General features: G+C 42.0%; 1 protein-coding gene across 3 annotated transcripts in view; it reads right to left on the bottom strand.

Moving 5' to 3' along the window:
• CDK17 (cyclin dependent kinase 17) overlaps positions 1-21,674 on the bottom strand; it is a 497,468-nt gene that overhangs the window by 452,357 nt on the left and 23,437 nt on the right. The window contains exon 3 of one of the 3 annotated variants that reach the window (XM_085653836.1): positions 19,184-19,271. The exons of the other annotated variants lie outside the window; for them this stretch is intronic. The gene's annotated coding sequence lies outside the window, so the exon portion shown is untranslated. The remainder of the gene's footprint in view (positions 1-19,183; positions 19,272-21,674) is intronic. 3 annotated transcript variants of the gene reach the window in all.

The raw sequence follows: 21,674 nt of genomic DNA, 5'->3' as shown, positions 1-21,674 counted from the left end.
ATATTATTGACAATAAATTCCCATCTGTATTGCCTTAGTAATTTGAGCTCTTCCCTGCGAAAAGCTGGAAGCTTTTTTTTACCATATTCTATATTTTACTGTTTTATTGTTTCAGGTTAATTTGCTACCCCCTTTCCGCTAAAGAAGTAAATTCTAGTCAAAATACTTCAGTTGTGCACCTGTTTATTAAAAGCAGATAAGCCCTTTAAAGAAATGTAAAAGATGTTACTACTAATCATTTTTAACCTGTGCTACAAATAGTATCACAGTCCTGTTACTAAGAACATAACACTTGTGTTGCTACTCCTCCTACCACTAATGCTGTTAATACTACAAGTATAACAACAATTACTACTAATATTAGTGGTGCTGAGGTCAAAGCCATAAAATGTTTTCCCTAGAATTATAGGCAGTATCTAAATTGTAACTTCACTGTTAAAACAGACATAATGATCTCAATCATTCTACTTTTTAAATTCTTTAATAAATGGTCAGTTGTCTTCTGTAGGCATGTGGAATGTGTAAATCAATTAAATAAAAAAAAATGACATGAATAAGAATGTTGTCATTGTTTGACACAAATTGCAATAGTTCCATACACTACGTCTTCCACGACAATAATTAGGTGAACCAGTAGGGAAATAATAGCATGATAATAAAGGTTCATTTAGGGTTAGAGGAAACATTTATGCTAGTACGATTAAAAATAAATAGTATTACAAAAAAAAATCCAAGGAATTTTGTTGTGCCCGTCACTCCAAGGAGTGCCTTGTCTATGGCCTGCTAGTCTCCACCACAGCAGGCACAGGGCTTGAGCAAAACATTTGGCCAAGCATGAGACCAATCAAGGGGCAAGAAATACAGGACAGTTGAAGTCTGACAATGTCAAGTCTGTTTCTTTGTCTCTTTAATAGAAGGCGTGGTTGGCAACGAACACTGGCCAGAGAATATGACTACACTGGAGCAGATCAAAATATGGGCGGAACAGACCCTGTTTCACTAAATCACTCTGCAGGTGGAAATTCCTTTTCTACCACTTCTACCACCACAACTCTTGCTCGAGGCCAACACTCTAGTTTCACAACAGGTTCCTCTAGATCTACAGACACCTCAATGAGCTTGAATAACTGTTAACTTAAACCTACAAATGGCATTTTAATATTTATCATGAACATTTTCGAATGAGGGAACAAACACTAGAATGCATTTTAAAATGACAGCATTAAACTAAGGATAAATTGTGGGTTTTTAAATACTATCATATTTTACTCTCCTACAACCAGAGCTGGCCTCCAATACTGTCTACAAATTATCAAGTAATATCGTGTGTTGAACATTTCTACATCCTCAAAGGAAGTACTACTGCATCTGTACTATTGTTCTCATTGTCATAAATCTTATTGACCAACAACTTCTTATTTTGTAGAAACCGGACTGACAGACTTTACCCAAAGCAGGTAGAACACTATGAACCTACATCACCAGTATTTTAGAAAACAGCGAGTAACAACGAGTTTGCTGTAAATAATTAGAATTGTAAATTACAAATGGTACATATGTGACCATCACTATGTGCGCACTGGAGCGAGGCCAAGGATTGGATGGGCATGTAATCTCAACACTGTTATGGCCCAATGACACAATGCCTTCAGCCTCAGCTCCAGGGCTCTCAATCGTGCCCATTATGAACACTCTTCCACAATCAGAACTCACCCTCTCAACTAAATGTGATCACCACACTAGCCTCAATAAGCCAGCCTTTTAGAGCCCTGGGACTCTTGGTTATGCCAAAATTACAATACTAAAGGAGAGAGTTTAGAAATTTTAACAAATTAAAAATCTTTACATACATAAAATATGCATTGTATATATAGTAGCATATTGAAAAAACCACTTGCAAAGCCAATAGGTTCCAAAGGTATGAACTATTGGCTTTGCCAATGCTAGTTACTTTTTGCTTTGTCTTATTCTGTCTTGAAGGGGAGCATTTGGTTTCCATATATACCGTTTAAGCAACTCACTATTTGGTTGGTCTTCATTGTGTACTGTGATCTTATATGTTGTGTCTGTGTTGATGCTGCAAGTGCCTGAATGGCTTAAGTGGCTTAAGTGTGTGTTTAAATACATTGTGAATAAAATTGTAATTTGAATTGGATTGGGTCAGACAATTGACGATTTTTCACTTTGTATTTCACAGCACAGTCGGCTGGGTGCACAGCGTATAATGTGTCTAGGTGTGTTTGTCTGCCTGCTTTGGTTAATGTATGTGTGCATGTTACTTTGCATTATAACACCATGTACATACACACATCAGTTTTGTCAATGCGTGTCAACGGCAGTAGGATGAGCACCTAGGATTGTAACACACGCATTTGGAAAAGACTGAATACTATGAATGTCTTCTAGTTTCCTTCTTGATTTACTGAGGAAAGTGCGACTCATCCCAGTAGCCACAGTGCCAACCTCCACTTATATACATGTTAGAGGGTTCAAGTGTCTCCATAAGAGAGGCCCAGCTAGGAGCCAAAAGCCACAAAAGAAATAAGACCTCTTCATGATATTATTTCTATTCTTGATTGAAGATAACAAATGATAAGGGAATTGACAAGCAAGGCACTAAAACCAGCCATGAGAAAAAACCCAACATAAGGTCCTCCAGAAGAAAGAATCCAAAAGGAATCCTGCTGCTGAAAATGGAAGCAAAAATAAGGGGCAGAAATATATTAAAGATGGTGATGAACAAGAAACAAAATTGAGGATAGAATGTGTTGCAATACATGCTTCTATGACCAATGCCTACTAATACAATAATTATCCTTGTAATGATGTCACAGGAAAGAGTTAACACCATCTTGGATTGGGAACTTCAATCACCAAGCAACGGGACGATGACCATCTTGGACACAAATAAATGTAAGATAGCCACACCCTTTCTTTCTGGAGAATGTTAGTTTCCAAAACTGGCTGATGTGAGATCATGAACCCCAAGTTTTACATTTTTCCAACCCTCCATGCTTCTACACTTTGCCAGCGATGTCATTAGCCCAGCGCTCCACACAACACAAAGATCACCTCTGCAGTGGACTGCGGATGCAGAAACGTAGATGCTGGCTGGGTAGAAGGAAAGAAAGCTTCCCCCCATGCAGTCCAATATTCTGCTGCGCATTACTGCAATGTAATCAGTTCAGTTCATCAAGTCTTTATTTCGATTATAAAACCATAAAAGACATTACAATCAATTAAAATTAAGCAAGTTAAAAATACTTAGTTAAAAAATGGTTGAGTCAAGACAGTAATAGCATTATTGTGAAACAATCGCAGTAAAATGTTTAAAATAAGATAATAATCTAACGGACCAGCAAACTCTGATATACTATAAAAACAATTAATTATGAGAATGGGATTTAGAATATGTCCGCACAGCTTTGGTTGGTTAGAAAAAAGAAAGTGGTAAAACCAGGCAGGTATAGCAGTCTGAAAGATAAAAGGCTACCCCGGTCATTCATAAGATCAATAGCCCTACCTCAAGACTCAACAGGGTGGCAAATTCAAAACTGCCACACATCCCACAAAATTAGGGCAAAACAGATTAAGACAGGTCAGAAAAGTAAGCCCTCAATTTTTTGGCACGTATCGCCCACGCCCAACTCAGGAATTTTGCCATGGCAATAACATTGGTTTCCTGAGTGCATGTCTGTAATATTCTCAGGGCCTCTTTAGTAGCTTTCGTGCCAAGGGTGTTACAGATGGGTTTAAGCCATTTCAACCTTGGTAGCCTGTAGGCCAGGCAAACAAATAGGATATGGGCGATTGATTCAGACTGTGCTAAACACGTCGGGCACAATTCTATCGTTGGCTTGGACCATCTGCTTGAGAAAGCTCTAGTCGGAAGGGAACCTACCCTAAACTGGTAGTAGAGCTTCCTGTCCATTGGTTTTAGAATAAAATCCCAATATGGTTCAAACCCGAGCTCATGTTTAATCGAAGGAAAATCCCTGGTCAGAGTTGGCCTTGTGATGGAAGAAAAGCGCTTCGTCTTCACCATGTCCATGCAAACTGCTTTAAGCTCTTTTTTTGTCGGCAACGGAAGCTTTTCTGGGTTATCCCATAGTGTACTCATTCCCATTTCTAGCAGGGTTTTTTTAATATACTGAAGCCACTTGATCTTACTTGAACACCCTACCCCCTTAAAATCCAAAAGGGATTTGGCATACAAAGAGAGCTCAGGGATAGCCCGAAGCCTTCTCCACAGGGATATAGGCCTGAATCGAGCCAGGTCCTCGATGCAGAAACATCCCAGGTCCAAAAATAAGGGCACCAATGGAGTTGATTGCGGCAGACCAGTTAATGCCCTCAAGAATTTATTTTGAGCAATAACCAGGGGGATAATGTCCTCATGGCCCCACAGTTCAGCGCCATATAGAATTGCACTAGCAACTTTGGAGTTGTATATTTTAAGGGCGGGAGCTATGGGTTTGGTGAAAGAAAGCCTATGCTCTTTTAAAAGAGCCCCAGCCAGCTGCGCATGCTTCAAAGCAAGCATGTCGATCTGAGGCTTCCAATGTAGCTTCCTGTTCAAAGTTATCCCCAGGTAGGTAAACACTTCAGTCTGCTCTAAAAGAACATTATTCATGTAGACTTTGCCCTTAATAGCTTTGTGCGTGTGGAGAACAATGAACTTTGTCTTATCCACATTGACCATCAACTCATGGTCGCGACAGAACTCCTCAAAACGAGACAGGGCCACCTGTAGCGATGTTTGAGTCTTGGATAGAATCAAGGTGTCGTCCGCGAACATGAGTAGGGGGATTTTCAAGCCCCCCAAGGTTGGAGCATCAGTGGGGCATGTGGAATAGTACTGTACCACCCTATCAATAAATAGAGAAAACAGTGTAGGAGCGAGGACACATCTTTGGCGCACACCCTTTAACACCGGAAATCTATCTGTAACTTCTCCGTGTGTGCCCCATCTGACCTGTGCGTGGTTGGAGTCGTGCAGTTTGACTATCATTGCTAGCAGCTCCAACGGCATCCCTACATCCATATTTTGTTACGAGGGACCAAGTAGAAGGCAGACTTCAGGTCAATGAAGGCCGCATATAGCGCGCCCCCACCTAGGATAACAACCCGCCAGTAGATCATCACAAACCTAAGCACCTGATCGATCATGCTGGTGTGGGGGCGAAAACCTGCCTGCATGGGAGATAATATCTTGAATTCCTCTATCCACAGCTGGATGCGACAGTACCAACCTGGCAACTATTTTCTGAATGGAATCTATAAGGCTAATAGGCCTATAGTTGCCAGGTAGTGCACTGTCCCCCATTGTATCTACCGGTATAATAACTGCACCGGACCAGGTGTCAGGAGTGCACGCACCACTAGCAATGGCGTTAGCAAGATAGGTGATATAAACCACCCAATTGTCCTTATCATGGACAAATAGATCCGCTGGTACGCAGTCAGGGCCTGGGGCCCTTCCTCTCGGAATTAAGGAGAGGACTGTCTCAACCTCAAAATTGATCAGTAAAAGTGTGGGTATCAAGGAAGGGATTTTAAAATCTTCCAAGTTATTAACAGGGGTCGAGAACTGGGCCATGTAGTACGAGGCCCACTGTTCCGGCGGAACATAATTAATAGGTGTAAAAGGTGTCCCTCCACTCCCTCACTTCACTAGCTGCCAGAATTTTACCATGCTTTGCTCGTTACTGACTAAAAGCAAGTCGTGCCAGCGATTATCGTCCCACTCCTTTTTAGCTTTAGATTGGGTTGCTTTGTAATTTGCCCTGGCATGTTTAACTTCTCCCATATCTTTGGATCTAATGGCCCTTGTCAGTAAACGATAAGCCCCTCTACAGGTTTTATTGTACCAGGTGGCCATTGATACCCCTGCCTTTGCCTTCTTTATACTGGTCTTGATAAAATATGATTTTAGTTTTGAAAGCAGGTCTTTATGAACCTGGGGAACGATTTGGTTAATATCCTCCTGTGAGACACAGCTTTGAAGACAGGTTATTGAATGGGCAACCAGGGCCTGCATCGCGTCCAGATCCCCTTCCTTCTCAATAAGCCAAGACCATCTTACTCTCCTCATATCATTTGAGAGCGATACTTCTGGTAGTATGTCCTCTATGACCTTTTTATGGATATTTAAAAAGCCCGGGACCTTGATTGTCAAAATTAGTGGGTCATGGTCACTTTCTATGTGTTCCTGAACCAGCATGTCAAGAAGGGAGTGCCATGATTCAATATTAAGGAAAATTAAAATCAATACGACTACTCCTTATACCATTGTTAAATGTATGCGCGCCCTTCCTGTCCGATCGGGACATCTTGGTGTGGCCTGTAGGGTCAGGTATCATCTCATTCCATAAAGGAAGAGACAAGATGGACATACAATGTAAGGGAAAGGTGCTCACCTCATTAGCTCTGGTACTCTTTATACATAGGTGTCTCTCTACTACCAATGTCCAAACACCACCAGTAACTCTGCTGTACTTAGTATTGGACCCTAATCAGACTTCAGTCTTTTAAAGAGAGTATTATTGAAACGTTATTGAACGAGGGCCTAAATGTAGATGGGCCAGAATGTACACCCTATACTGTGCATTCCTGTGCCTCAAAGGACTGTAAACTGCTAAAATATTTGTCGGAGGTGGAGAAAGTTACATGCATTCACCAAACCTCGGTTCTTGTTTATCTAATTCAATGAAAGAGCATGAGCCAGTGTCTACTCTGTCCTTGCAACACAAAAAGATGATGGACGGAATACTGAACACGGTCACACATTCACCCTCAGTCACACTGGGTTAAATCCTTTGTTTTTCCGTTCACCACGCAATCCCAGTTTGGACCCATCCATATGCAAATCAGTCTTGGCCCTGCTGTCCATGGAACACTGCAGCCCGAACTGCCAGGCTAGGTCCTCCCTGGAGCAGAAAACAAGCATCCTGGTACCGGTTTCTGGGTATCAGCCCCTCATCAGCCAAGCTAGCTTGAATCCAGTGGCATAGCAAGCACAGGACCCATGTCTGGGCATACCCTTCCCGACTATAGGAACACAAAAAGATGAACATTGTCAAACCTTTGCCCCCAGTCACAGATCTGTTTTTTTTGCTCACCATGCTACCAAAGTTTGGACCTAGCCATGTGTAAATCAGTTTTGACCTTGCTCCCCATGGCAGGCTCCAAACTGGAATGGCATGGTAAGCAAAACAAAAAATCTATGGATTTAGGCCCAGATCTCTGTACTGGGGATGAATGTTTGAAATGTTCAGCATTCCAATCCATCATCTTTTGAGTAGCTTTACTCTGTCCTTGCAACTTACTCTGGAACCCCATTGCACGCACTCAGAGACACAGAAGATTACTTTTCTTTTAGGAACCCAATCGAACCCAAATTTTTAATATTGAATTTTCTGTAATGTAACTCAGTCTTTTTGAAATCTCTAACTTCTGTACGCTCCTTTGTTTTCATTCAACCATTTCTTGCTTCTGAGGACAAGAGACTACTTTGCTGTGCTTGTACAGAAACTCTAAATAATTTCTCTACATGACTAATAGAGAGGAGCCTACCGGCCATTGTCAGCAGTATTGCTAAAAGCACGCATCATTGCTAACCCCAATTATTAACCCCCTTTTTATCTCCTGCAATGAGTCCAAGATGTCTACATTATTGCCTCATTTAATGGTACTGCCCATGTCTTATAGCATGCATCCTCGCAGCAAAATGTAGAACTATATTCCAACATATTTAGCCTATATTCACATCTAGACTATTGCTTCATCAGATCAAGCAGGTCAGCTGTGATCCACCCTAAACCTCCATCACCTTGTCCGATACTTCACCTAGGTCTTAGAAACTGTTCAGGAGACTGCAAAAGAAGCAATCCATTATCAAACATGAACCTTTCAATTAGATCGCTTGGTTTTTATGCAAATTATTTCCCAATTGAAAAATGATCAAAAAAACTTCTCCTTAGCATAGATTTTGACTGCTTGAATATGGCGACCATGGTTCAGCATTTTTAAGATAGAAGATTTGGTCTACTTGCAAATCTTCAAGTTGCGTTATGCCACATTCATATCTTCAAAAGCACAATTAGGAAGCATAATATACATTTTGTAACATTGGAGTGATTAACATCTTGTGATATTTGAACACATGATCAATAGAGGATACATAATGTGAATTGTGGTCTATAATACCACAGAAGGGTGCCTGTGGCATGATAAATAAGAACTGGCAAAGCCAATAGGTCTGGCTGGAATGGGCTGTTGAGAGCTGCTGAACTTGAAAGGTTTGTTTTTTAGTAGCCGCACTGACACTGAAATACACATAGGCTGTGCTACATTTTATCTGTTTCAAATCTCTTGTACTGGAATTGGATTTCTATCTACCAGCACCACCAATCAAACCTGCAATTATGCTAAACTCTATTCCTACACCATAGCTCCTGCATTTCTCTATCATTAAGCCAATAGCAAAACCTGCAATCCCCTTGTCCCTTGCTCTTATTAGATCTCCAAAAGTATTTGAAATATGAATGCTACAAGCCTCAATAATAAAGCCAGATCTAAAAATATGTAATAAGTAATATATCGCATTTCAGTAATGCCAGCTCAAAGTACTTGTGACACTAGCAAACTATATCAACCTTTTTTATTTTTTGGTCTTAAATAACATACAATTATTTTCCATAACGCACGCCTGTCCGATACAAACTACCTTCATTTGCACCATGAAGATGTAAACAATCACCTCAAAGTTGCATGGCACAGCAAAGAGCTAGATCCCCAGCCGTTTTCCTTGGCACCCTGATACAGCTAGATATATTTCCGTTACTAGCAAAGATGGCATGGCCTGACTTTTTCCTCTTTTATAAGCAGTGCATTCACCTCTGACAAGCTAAGTGCATGCTCTTTTTATTACACAATCTGTGCTTTCACCAAGTCCCTCTACGACCTCGTTGTGATTTTATATCTGTCAGCTCTGGAATTTTATCAAAGAAATCTGCTGGGATCCTGTCAGGGATAAAGACCGGATGGAGACAATCCGGCCACAGATCACCAATCTGGTGCGTGGGTTGACGTGTGCACTGGAGCGAAGTGCATATAGGGGCCACACTGAAAGTTTCTGCATTCCGAATTAATACAAACAAGGTACAAGGAATGAGCACCCTTATGCGTCAGACTAGCCTTTGAAATAGCGAAACAGTCGTAATTGTATTTATATAGTGCTTACTACACCTGACGAGGCGTCGAAGCACATTTCAGCGATTGGCATACTACTCCGGAACCCAGACAGGATTAGTGGGGAATTAGTATTGGGAAATATAACATTAATTTGAGCGGTCTACATGTGAGTCTGTTCGTTGGATTGAAAAGGATTGTGGATGAATAGAAGAGAGAAGGGTCTAGAAAGTGATTTTTGGAGATTACAGCAGTAGGAGGAGGTTTGGGACGAGTAAAGAGGGGTGGAAGGGAAAAGAGTCAGAGGGAAGGGTTTAGAAATGCTTTTTTGGGAGATCTGAATAGTAAAAGAGATTTGAGATGATGTAAGGAGGGGTAGAGGAGAGAAGATTCTAGAAAAGGTTATTTTTGGGATCATAGTAGTAGAATGGGGTTGGGGATGAGTCGGAGAGTGTAGGTAGTGGATATATTGAGAGAAGTATAGGGTGAGAAATAGGATGGTGCATTGGAGAGAGTAGTAGAATGAGGTTTAGGATGAGTAAAGGGGAGGTGGAGGGGGGAAGAGTCAGAGGGAAGGGTGTAGAAAGGCTTATTTGGGAGACCTGAATAGTAAAAGAGGTTTGAGATGATGCAAGGAGGGAAGAATCAAGAGAGTGTTATTTTGGAGATCATAGTAGTAGAATGGGGTTAGGGATGAGTCAAAGTGAAGAGATAGAGGATATATTGAGAGAGGTATAGGGTGAGATATAGAGTAGTGCATTGGAGATGCTGAATTAGACGCAAAGTAATACATTTAAAGATCCATAAGTACATGAAAGGTATATATGTATAAAGGAACGTAATATAGGTAGATTTAACTTGTATTTAATAAACTCAGTTTCAAGAGTTGCTGTACCTTATGCTAATGTACTTGTATTTATAATTTATAAAAAATGTTGCTATTCAACAGTGAAGCAATTGTAGATGGTTATGATATAGATTCACTTATTTATGCAGTTACCTATTTACATGTTAAACATAGAATAATATAACCATAAGTAATACATCCATTTGTTAAGCAGAGCTAACGAATATCTATATATTTATAAAACATAATTATTGTACAAGTTTATACAAAGGAATACACATATGTAGGTACACATATATTCCAAATAAATGCTTATATACTCAAGGATATGCTGTAAATGTATGTTTGACTATGGTAGTTACGTGGGGGAAGAGCAAACCCTTGAGTAGTCTTCTGAAGATAAGGTAGTTGTCCGTGGATCTTATGTTTGGGGGTAAAGAGTACCATAGTTTTGCTGCTTGAACAGAGAAGGATGTGCCACTTATGTTTTTTTACTTGTATGGTGGGATTTTGAGGCAAGATGCCAATCTAGAGAAGAGGTTCCTTAGTGGAATGTATTTGGTCGTTTTATTCCCGATGAAGAGTGGTACTGTTCTATGTATTGATTTGTGGGTGATACAAAGCAGCTTGAATGTGGATCTTCCGGCAACCGATAACCAAATGTAGGGCCTTCAAGACAGGGGAAGATGTGGACTTGTGGTTTTATATGTAAGAGTAGTCTGGCAGCAGAGTTCTGAATCCGTTGTAGTCTTAACATAGTTGTTAAAGTTGATCCGTGGTAGAGGCTATTGGCACAATCAAGTTTAGGCAGAACAAGAGAGATAGTAGCTGGACCTTGTGTGGAAATCCCAGGTGTGGGAAGATGCGTCGCAGAGTTTTTATTGTAATGAAGCTACATCTTGCAAGTGTGTCCACATGGGCGTTCATTGATCGATTGGAGTCCATGGTAATTCCGAGGTTTTTCAGTTCCTTAGATACTTTAGGCGGTGTTCCCAGATCATCAGGGAGAATGACTTGTACAACGCGGTCGTTACACCGCGGTATGTTTACATCGTGGGCGTTATGCTGGATGGTGCTCTAAACTAAGGAATAGTATGATTTACTAATCCAACACCTTCTCTACTGTTACGTAGGCTGGAGTTGGAATAGTAAATCATACTACTCCTAAGTCCAGCGTCCTCCAGCGCAAGTCGTAACGACTTGCTTTGTAACGAACGTAATGTAAAATACCGCGTTTTAAATGTATGCATTGTAACCTCATACATTCGATCGTGTGGCGGTGAGTGGGTCATACATTTTCTAGTTGCCACATGTGAGTATTTCCATTTTGGAAGCATTCAATTTGAGATGGCTCCATGTCATCAACTGATGAATGGCTCGGAGGCAACTGAAAATTTGTGAGTTTCCAATGTCTTTTGGGCTTTCCAGTTTGAGGGGTATTTGTGTGTCATATCCATAGGTATTGCATGTGAGGTGAAATTCATTGATTTTTGCAGGTAATGACTTCATGTAGATGTTGAAAAGCATGGGTGAGGTAGTACAGCCTTGAGGGACCCCTCCTACTGTGAAGTACCGTTTGGATAAGAAAGGTGGGGTATGGATGACATTTGTTCTGTTTTGAAGGTAGGATGTGATATTTTTGTGAGCGGTACCCTCTATGCCCACTTCATAGAGTCTTTGTATTAGAGTGTCATGGTCCAAGAGAAGAAGTGCAGCAACCTTGTTCCGGTAAACTGTGTCTTAAGGTCATCCCAGATGGCAATGAGGGCAGATTCTGTGCCTCTTCCTGGATGGAATCCGTGTTGGAAGTCTTTAAGTATGGAATTATCTTCAATGAATTGTGACATCCTGGGTGAATGCTGTTCTTTGTATCTGTTTGCACAGGATAGGACCATTTGTAATTGGTCTGTAGTTGTCGGGATTTTAAAAGGGTCCAGGTTTTTTTTTTTAGTATTTTCTTATGTATGACTTTTTTAAGATCTTCTGGAAATATTACTGTAGTTAAGGAATTGTTGATGATTCTTCTTACTGGTGTGGCTGCAGAAGTAGTTAGAAGAATTTTCTTGAAAATTTGAGGCCGACATGGGTTAGAGGGGCTGCCGGAAGGCCTGCTTGCTTAGATCAGGTCCATAAATTCATGTGTGATATTTGTTGGACAGAATGGAGAAGCTGGGTTAGCCTACACTTGTTTTTTGGGGGGGGAAAATGGTTGGTGCTGCCGGTTCTTCATTGTTTTAAATAGGAGCCCAATGTGTCTGCTTTGGTCATGTAATGATTTGCCAGTTTGTCTGTGAATTCTTGATTAATGGGAAGAACTACTTCTAGGCAATTTGGTTAATAAAATTCAGTGAGAACTTTATAGAACTCTTTGTTTGCACATTTCGCATTTCTGAATTCTGTCTAAATAGTATTTGTTCTTAGCTTTTTTGATTGCTGACTTGTGTAACCGGTTAAGCTTCTGTAGGTGAAGTTTGTCTCGACGTTTTGAGCTAGGTGCGTTGCAGCTTTCCAATTTGCTGTTTTATTTCTTTTAGCTCTGTATTTCCCCTAGGTGCCTGTTTTCTTTTATTCTCTCATGTTGTTCTTAGTGGTATTAGGATATAAAAAGCTTCCAGTTGCCACTCATATAGTTTTTTAACGTCATTTATTGTGTCTAGATCTGTAATGGATGCTAGTTGTGTTTCTAAGTGTTCGAAATTGAGTTTGTTCCAGAGTCGATAGGTGGATGCATATAATGTGGTTTTAGGTGTGTTGCTTTGTGTTTGTGGACAATCCGATATAGGTTGAGTGTGTCTAGGCCAGAGATTATTGTTTTTGGATGTGGCATATTGGGTTTGTCAAACCAAATGTTTAGGTCACCAAGAATGCATAGGTTGGAGTGTAGTGTTGTAAGGTTTGAAACTGTGTCTAGAAGTGTGTCTGGGAATGCTGCATTGCTAGTTGGAGGTCTGTAAAGGAGTAGGAAACTACAGGAGGAAGATGGTGTAGGGTTGCATCTGGTGAGGAGGGCCTCACAACCTTGTAGAGAGACTGCGTCAGCTTTAGTGCTATTTAATGTTTGTTTGAACACAAAAGCTATGCTACCGCCTCTTTTGCCTATACGATTTTGAGTGATAGTTGGATAGCCCAGCGGAACGGCTTCATTCAACACTGGAGCAATGTCATCTCCCAACTATGATTCAGTTGCGAAGAGTACGTCAAGTTGTGTGTCAGTGAGAAGGTCAGAGATGTGATGCTTGTGTTTTTGAGAGTGATCGAGCATTTATTTGTAGGCAGTTTAGACCATGTGTTTTGGGGATAGTGTGACTTTGTTTTGTAGAAGAGTGACCAGTGTTTTGTGGATTTGTAGCAGGTGTGTCTGTAGTGCTTGAATTAGCTGTATGAGGATAGTAAAAGTGCAGCTGTTCTGTATCTTATTCCTTGTCCAGCATACTAAGGAGGCATTTTGATGGGTCTGCGTGTGTAGGTGGTGGAGATGGTGGTTGAGAGTGTGTTGGTGAGCTTTTTTGTTTTTGTAGAGTAGACTTGTTGTGCAGTAGACATGGAAATGCAAAGTTGTGAAGGATGGCTTGTTGCTTATTTTGCTTGTGTCTGTTTAGGATGGAAGGTGTACGAGTTAGGGGTGGTGGTGCAGCATGTGGGTCATGTTGTAAGGTTCTAATGTCCAAAGGATGAGAGGCGGTTAAAAGAGAGTTGCTGTGTTGCTTATATGTCTTAGGTGTGGGGGAATAGAGAAAGCATGGCAGAAGAATTGGTTTAGGGTATAGGATGTGATAAAAATGTATAAATCACACTAATACCTGCAGGTGTCAAGGCGCTAGGCAGACGGAGAGAAGAAGAAAGGCACAGATCGGCCAACTATGTGTAAAAAAGCCATGTCTTCAGCAGCTTTCTAAACACCGGAAAAGACTCTGCGTTAAGAGATAGAGGGGGGCAGGGTGTTCCAGAGTTTGGCGGCCGCCACAGAGAAGGAGTGTATGCCCCATCTGACCCTGCGGAATTTAGGAGAGATCAGTTTTTCTGAGAGGAGGATCTCAGGGTCCTTCCCGGGGTGTACCATTGGAACATGGTTTTCAGCAGTAGTGAGCCTTCACTGTGCAAGGTCTTGTAGACCGTACTAAGGACCTTGAAGGAGACGCGCTTCCTAATGGGGAGCCAATGCAGAGCGCAGACCCCCTACCTGGCTGACTGATGCTTAGAATTATTAAGGATCAGCCTGGCTGCCGCATTCTGAACGACCTAAAGCTGGTACAGGGAGCCACGTTGATGTTGAGGTACAACGCATTGCAGTAATCAAGCCAGGCAGTGACTAGTGCAATGATGGTGAGCCGATGCAGTTCAGATAGAATATACGGAAGCACCTTTCTAAGGGTTTTCAAGATGTAGAAACAGATGCTAACAGTGCGGCGTATTTGTGTAGTCAGGAGGGTGGGAGTGGATGTATGTTTCTAGCTTGTGACGGAAAGAATTATGAGGTAGTGTGTGTGAGATTTTGTTGTGCAGGTGTGTGTATTATGATTTGTTTTTGAGGAGTAGAGAGAGGAGGTGATGTATTTGTTTTTTGAGAAGTATTTGTAAAGTATTGTTGGAGAGTGGAAGCTGCAAGGTAAACACTTTCTTGTTTTGGAAAATAAACCTATTTTCAAGCGATATGCCCCCAAATTAACTTGTAGCATACATATAGGGGCCGATTCCAATCTCGGTCGGAAGGGCACCGAATCGGGTTCGGCCGGAAAAACTACGAGCCGTACGCGTGTTTTCCGTCCGACTCGTACACCTGTACGAGCGAGCAAGTACGATGCGGGCTACATGAAATTCACCGACCGAGTCGTTTCCGGACCCGAACCGCTCCGTACGTCCTGGTCGCAAGCTAACCGTGGCGTGCAATGGATGCGATTTACAACTGAGCCAGTACGATGCACGCGTCGGACAGCCTGTGCGAGCCGGAGTGTCCGGCTCGCAAAAGCTCCCGGAGTGTCTGGCTCGCAAAAGCTCCCGGAGTCGGACTTTGGGGGTCCGCGTCTGACCCCCTGACACCCGCAGCCCTACGACTCGGACACAGGGGGAGTCCTATGTGTCTCCCCAACACAGGCATGTACGGTGCGGGTGGCACCGACGCGTACCCACTGTAGGGGGCGCACTTGTTCGAGATGTACCCATTCAGTCAACGCGTCGTACAACCGGCTCCCATTGACTTCTATGGGAGTCCGACCGAACCGAGTCCGACAGCATACGTGCGCATCGTACTCGCTCGGTCGGACTGTAGGGGTCCGGCTCGGTCGGAAAACACTCCGGATCTGACTCGGTCGGAGTGCTTTCCGACCCGGATCGGAATCGGCCCCATAATATAATAAAATATTACATGTAATATAATACAATATTACACGGTTATCTGTTATGTTCTGGCCCTCATTGACTAGTGCAATTCCCTCTAGCTGGGACTCCTGAAGAAATTATATGACTTGATTGTTTGACTAGATCTCTCTCTAACATTTTAGCACCCAGATGCTACAGTTGGACAGCTATTCATGCTTTGTAAGTATATCATAATCACCTTGCAGTTTACAATACTGTGTAACCAGTTAAAGTACATTTCACCCCTAACAGAATCACTTCACTAATGCCTGCTGATGACAATCTCTTTCACCCTCAATGAGAAGACGGTATCTCCCAGAAATCACAAAGGTTGTGTTGGATAGTCCATGACTGAGGTCAAAGGAGTGTTTACAATCCTTCCAGGTTAATACTGCAGCCTTAACTGCCCAACTTCAGCAAAGCTATATAGAAGGCCCAAGTGCCAGTGGAATTGTGCACCACTTGACGAGTGTAAAATAACATTTGCAACAAGCTATCCAAGCTAAAGCCAGATGTTGCACAGGTAAGGCCAAATGTCAGTGCAAGTGTCAATGCAAGACTGCACAAGCAGCGTTTAAAGTTATGTAATCCAGAAATGTTGGTGCAAATTTACAACTGTGGAACCCATGTAATCTTGTTCAGAATGAAGCCTCAGGATCTTGGTTAAAAAAAACAATGTACGTGACTCTGGTTTCAGTTCACTAAGGGTGCATGGTCACAGTCTTAACAACGCTCCTCAGATCTCATCGCTAATCTAGAGGAATTAATAGAGATGGGGAGACTGCACCCTTGCGCTACTGATGGCTGCTGCCATGTAGGTTAGTGCATGGGTCCTGGTGTCACTATTTGGATAACTAACACACACTGAACTTGTAGAAGGGTTCTAACAAAGCTTAGCACCAAAAAAGGGAAAAGATAATGAGGTTTCAGCTTTTTGTGCTCCAATGTTAGATTGTTACCATGCATTGTTTCTCTAGTTGCTTACATCTTCCCTTGCCAGATGGCGCTATAATGTTCACCTTTGCCTGTTGCATGATGTGTTCAATGAACTGCATACTTATCATGATCTCAATATATAAATACAACTCAAGTGTGCATATATCAGCATTTAAGAGGCCAAACCAATGTGCCTTATTTACAGATTCATTAATGGCTGGATTTCGCTATTGTAACTAGATTTACTCCATGTTGGAAATGCAAGGAATCTACAAATTGTGAGTGGATGCAGAAGGAGGGTGGACTCATGAGGGGCTACGTCATGAACGGCAGCGTCATGAGGAGGTGAATGCATGGCAATCTGACTGAGCATGGTTTGTTGCAAGCTCCTCCCCTATGAAACTGTCAACAAAGAAAATTGTGATTGTAAAGCTGTTATCCTTTTAACCCCTTCAGCACGGCGCGGATTACCGCGCTGTGCTGAAGGTTCCGTGCGCGGGCGGGGCCATGACGGAGCGGTTCCGTCATGCGCACAGCGCAACCGACGTGCATGACGGAACCGCTTCGTCACTCGCATCGAAGGGGTTAATTAGTCACAAATACGCTGCATTTTAAATGTGTTCGGAGGTAGGGCACCTGCTACTAAGATCTATGTGAATCATGGTTTTAGGCTATTCTACTGTAAAGATCATGGTGTTTAATAAATACTTACTATTAAATGCTAAAATACAGTTTGTATACTGTGCTACATAAATCTTCAATAAGGAAATAGGAACCATAGAAAGACATGATTAGCATTTCTGCAAAGCATGTAGAGACCCATATATCGCATACGGACCTACGGCAAGGCAAAATAGTTTCAAATATCAGTTTATCTCCATTGCAACTTGTGAAGTTACACTGCAGGATTTACATCTATGACGGATTGCAAGATGTAGTAAGCAGGCTTTAAGTTCAAATCTAGGCTTCTTTTACCTCCAACTACTTGCAGGCTGGACACCACTTTGACGGTTTTCTCTGTGCATTAAAGCAGAATGAATATTGGGGGGTCCGTACACTGCACCAGGACACGGTTAGACAAGTTGAACCGACCCAGAATCCAGTTCTGCCTCAAGAACAGTTGCTTTAACGAGAATCCAGTCGATCCCACAACGTTCTAGTCTAGGTTTATCGGGCAGAAAATCTGGTCAGGATGGCACAATTTTTTGATGTTATTAAATCAGTTTTTGGGTGGGGAGGAATATGGCATTCCAGGAATGAGATCCTGCAACAGGTGGTAAACACTCACTTTCAAACCTTTTGCAGGTTGTTAAAAAAGCACAAGACATACTCCCTTGAGGCGAAGTTATACGTTTCTTTTCAGGGTAGTGGCCGAGTGGAAGTTGCCTTAAAACTGGAGGGGATGAAAGAGGAAGAGGGTTTTCCCCGTGCAGAAACACACAGAAAAGTTAAATAATGCAAATGCACTTTTAGCTACTTTTTTGTTTGCATAAAACACTGTACACCCAAGTACTACTGAAAATCTGCGACTGACAAAGTTTGCCAAGATTACGCCTGGAATTTTTTGAAAATCCCAATAAAGTTTGAACATTGCCTCAAGTATTCAAGTAACCCACATTTTTATTTAAGTTATACAATCCATCAAACACCATCATGAAAAATGTAATAATTGACAAAATACAAAAAACAAATGTATTGCTTCATATACGGATAATACTTTCAAAGTTTAATTAATATAGCCTAACAGAAACGTTATTTTAAGCTTCAGTTAATACACTAAGTGCATTGTTCCGTGTAACAAGCCTGTTGTGAATTTCCATTAGATTATTAAAATCATTTTGCTTCCAACTCAGAGCTACACCGTCTGCTCAATCGATCTGGTCTTTTGACGCCCATCCAGAAACCCACGACCATACATGGGCAAATCTCAATCAATTAAATTAACCTCCTTCACCGAATAGTAGAGATTAAAGAGATTCTGACATTGCATGTCTAGTTTTACATTTTACAGCGCTCAACAAATACACATAGCGTCCCACAGTCTCCCTTTGGCGAACAGCGTAATCTATTAAAGCATCATTTAAATGCAACCTTACATAACCACCATTACATTCTTTGAAAATTCCATTGGATTCTAGCCCCACCATATGGAACTACTGTTGGCCTCTCAATATCTAGAACGTTATTGGGTGTACGTTATATCAGAAGAAGTTTGCGGATTCGGAAATGCCTTTGCCTAGCACGAAATTAGATTGTGCTTTATATAGATTAGCGCCATTAGAACAGTTCAACCACCTATGTTTAAGTATTGAAGACTACAAGCCAGCTTCAATTACATCAATTTTAGGACTAGTTTCAGTCGCACACAACAGCCCCACACACAAATCCTGCCATGAATCGAGAGTGGTAGGACAAACCTAACGAACTGACAGACTTACTACCTTCATAAGTGTCGAAAAGTCACAGAAAATCCATGCTTATGGTGCCAGTGGCATTTTTTTGTAATTAATAAAACGTGGTTCAGATTAAACAATGGTCAAATATGATTAGTGAGAAACCGAGTCAGGCAAACTTACTGTGAGTTTGATTAGGTTAACTAAACCATACAAACTATAAAGCAAAACATATACAATTATGTGAAAAACAATATATGGAAGAAACATCCTGCTGCAGAGTTGTTGGATTAATTGGCCCTTAATTTAAGAAAACTTAATTCAAATTTGCAACCTCTCAATACAATCAACTGCAGCAGACCAAGGTCAAACGTGACAACAGTATGGCAATATAGGTTCACTTTAAACAGGGAATATAGAAGGTCGCAGAGCTCCGGCTAAAACAATTCAAGGTTCTCACCAAGTTCTTGGCTCTGGCTTTCATGCCCTCAAAGGGAGACTTCTATTTTAGACCAACATCAAGTGTGGAAGAGCAGTGACTGAAAGACCTTCAGTAATAAAATGACCAAATTTCAAAGTTAGTCAGTTTGTCCCAGGATAACTCGATCTCAATTAAATCAAAAGTAGGTTTAGAGTCCACAAAACTGTGGTACAATGGAATTATATATATATATATATTTTTTTTGTATAAGCTTTATTCGAGACAATTCTCATAAAAGCACATAAAATCAACACAGTTATACAATAATACATTATTACGGATTAAAAATTAATTAAACATAGAGTACAGCTCATACAACATTTGCATATAAAAACCATATTTACAAATAGTATTACATTAATCATTGTTGAGAGGAATACCTTGTTACCTGCTTCCCCCCAGGGACCGTCTTCTAATTGCCCATGCCCAACCCAGGTATTTAGCTACCCCTATGACTATCGAATCCTGAGTTGTAGAACGTAGGATTCTTAGAGCCACTGTGCTGTCTCGTGTCCCCAAGTTTTTGCATACCGGCGAGAGCCATTTTCTCCTCGGATTCACATAAGCGTGGCATACGAAAAGAAAATGGCCTATGCTCTCCTCGGCATTTTCGCATGCTGGACATAAGTTATTGGTGGGTCTGTGCCAGCCAGATGTCAGTTTCTTGAGGGGGATAGATCCTGATCTTAGCTGAAATACAAGTTTCCTATCCATTGGTACCGTGATGTTGTCCCAGTAATTTTCCAGGGCAGGAAAAAATTTTATCTCCAGGAAGCGACCAGTCATAGAGTCGGCCCTGGTGTCATTCAGCATCTTACCGCCAACCCAATCCCAGTATTGTTCTTTAAGGGCTTCTTTGCTAGGGAAGATCTCTCCCTCAGGGTTATTCCAAAGATTTGAAAACCCTAAGTTTACTAACATGGACTTCAGATGTTTTAGCCATATTATCTTATGGAAGGTATCTTCCTTGATAATCCATTGAAAACCCTCCGCATATTGTCTTATTTCTGGAGTCGTCCAGAGACGTCTCCAGTAAAGGACTGGGCGCAATCGGGCTCTATCTACAATGGTGCGTCTACCTAACTCCAGAAACAGTGGGGTTAAGGGGGTACTCTGTGGGAGTCTTGTAATCCCTCGCATAAACTTGTTCTCTGAAGTCTGAAGAGCCGCTAAACCATCCCAGGCCCATAGCTCCGCGCCATATAATGTGGCACCCAAAACCTTCGCGTCATACACTATTAATGCGGGTTTTATGGGTTTTGTTTTGGATTTGCGGTGTTCCCCCCTTAAAGCACCAGAAAGCTGCTGGTGCTTTAAGACCACTTTATCTACATGATGCGTCCAGCCAATGCCCTCTGCGATCTGTACACCCAGGTACGTAAATTCTTTAACAATGTCTAACCTACTGCTGTTTAAGGTTACCTTGGGGTAGTTCCTGCGTCCGGGGGAAAAAGCCATTAGTTTTGTTTTTCCCACATTTACCTCTAGCCCATGCTCAGTGCAAAAAGCATCAAAAATGTTTAATGCACGTTGCAGCCCCATGGGGGTCTTAGACAAGATAAGAGTGTCGTCAGCGAACATCAGGATCGGAACCCTGGTGTCCGCTAACGATGGGGCATCAACACTAGCCTTCAGCATCCTCTCAACGATTCCGTTAATAAATAACGAGAAAAGTAAAGGGGCCATGGAACAGCCCTGTCGAACACCCCTTTCCACTGGGAAATCCTCTGTTGTCTCTCCACTTCCACCCCACTGGACTCTAGCGAAGTTGGATTCGTGCAGTCGCATAATTATTGTTAGCAGATCAGCAGGGATCCCCAACGTTTGCAAAACCAACCATAACTTAAACCGGGGGACTAGGTCGAACGCCGTCCGCAGGTCGACGAACGCGACGTACAGGCAGCCCCTTCCCAGTACAACGGTCTTCCATCTTAATATGGTAAAGCGGAAGACCTGATCGATGGTACTGGTTGCTCGCCTGAATCCCGCTTGGTATGGAGAAAGGGCGTTGTTGTCTTCAACCCAGTCCATAAGCTGGTTTGTTACCATTCTCCCGACTACTTTCTGTATGGTGGCTATTAAGCTTATGGGCCTATAGTTTGCAGGCAGTGAACGATCTCCCTTCTTGTGGATGGGGATAATGGTTGCGCCTTTCCAGAGGTCTGGGACCACTTCCCCCTTGGCTAGGGCATTCGCTACAAGGAGGGTATATCTCGCCCATCTGGTCATATCGTGTTTAAAAATATCAGGTGGAATGCCATCTGGACCTGGCGCCCTCCCACCTTTCGCGGAACCAATGGCAATTTCCACTTCTCTAAGGGAGAACAAATCGTCGGTTGCATAAACCGGTGTTATACTATCAGCTGCCACAGGATGGTTAACTTCCGCGTACTGAGGTCTGAAGTAATCAACCCAAGCTTCCTCTGCTACATTGTTGTCTGGCTTCGCAGGACCGGCTCCACTACCCCAC

This window comes from Triturus cristatus, chromosome 4_1 (assembly GCF_964204655.1).
Source record: "Triturus cristatus chromosome 4_1, aTriCri1.1, whole genome shotgun sequence".
NCBI classification, from domain to species: Eukaryota; Metazoa; Chordata; class Amphibia; order Caudata; family Salamandridae; genus Triturus; species Triturus cristatus.
The sequence above is the reverse complement of the archived record's forward strand: the minus strand, read 5'-3'. Positions and strand labels throughout refer to the sequence as shown.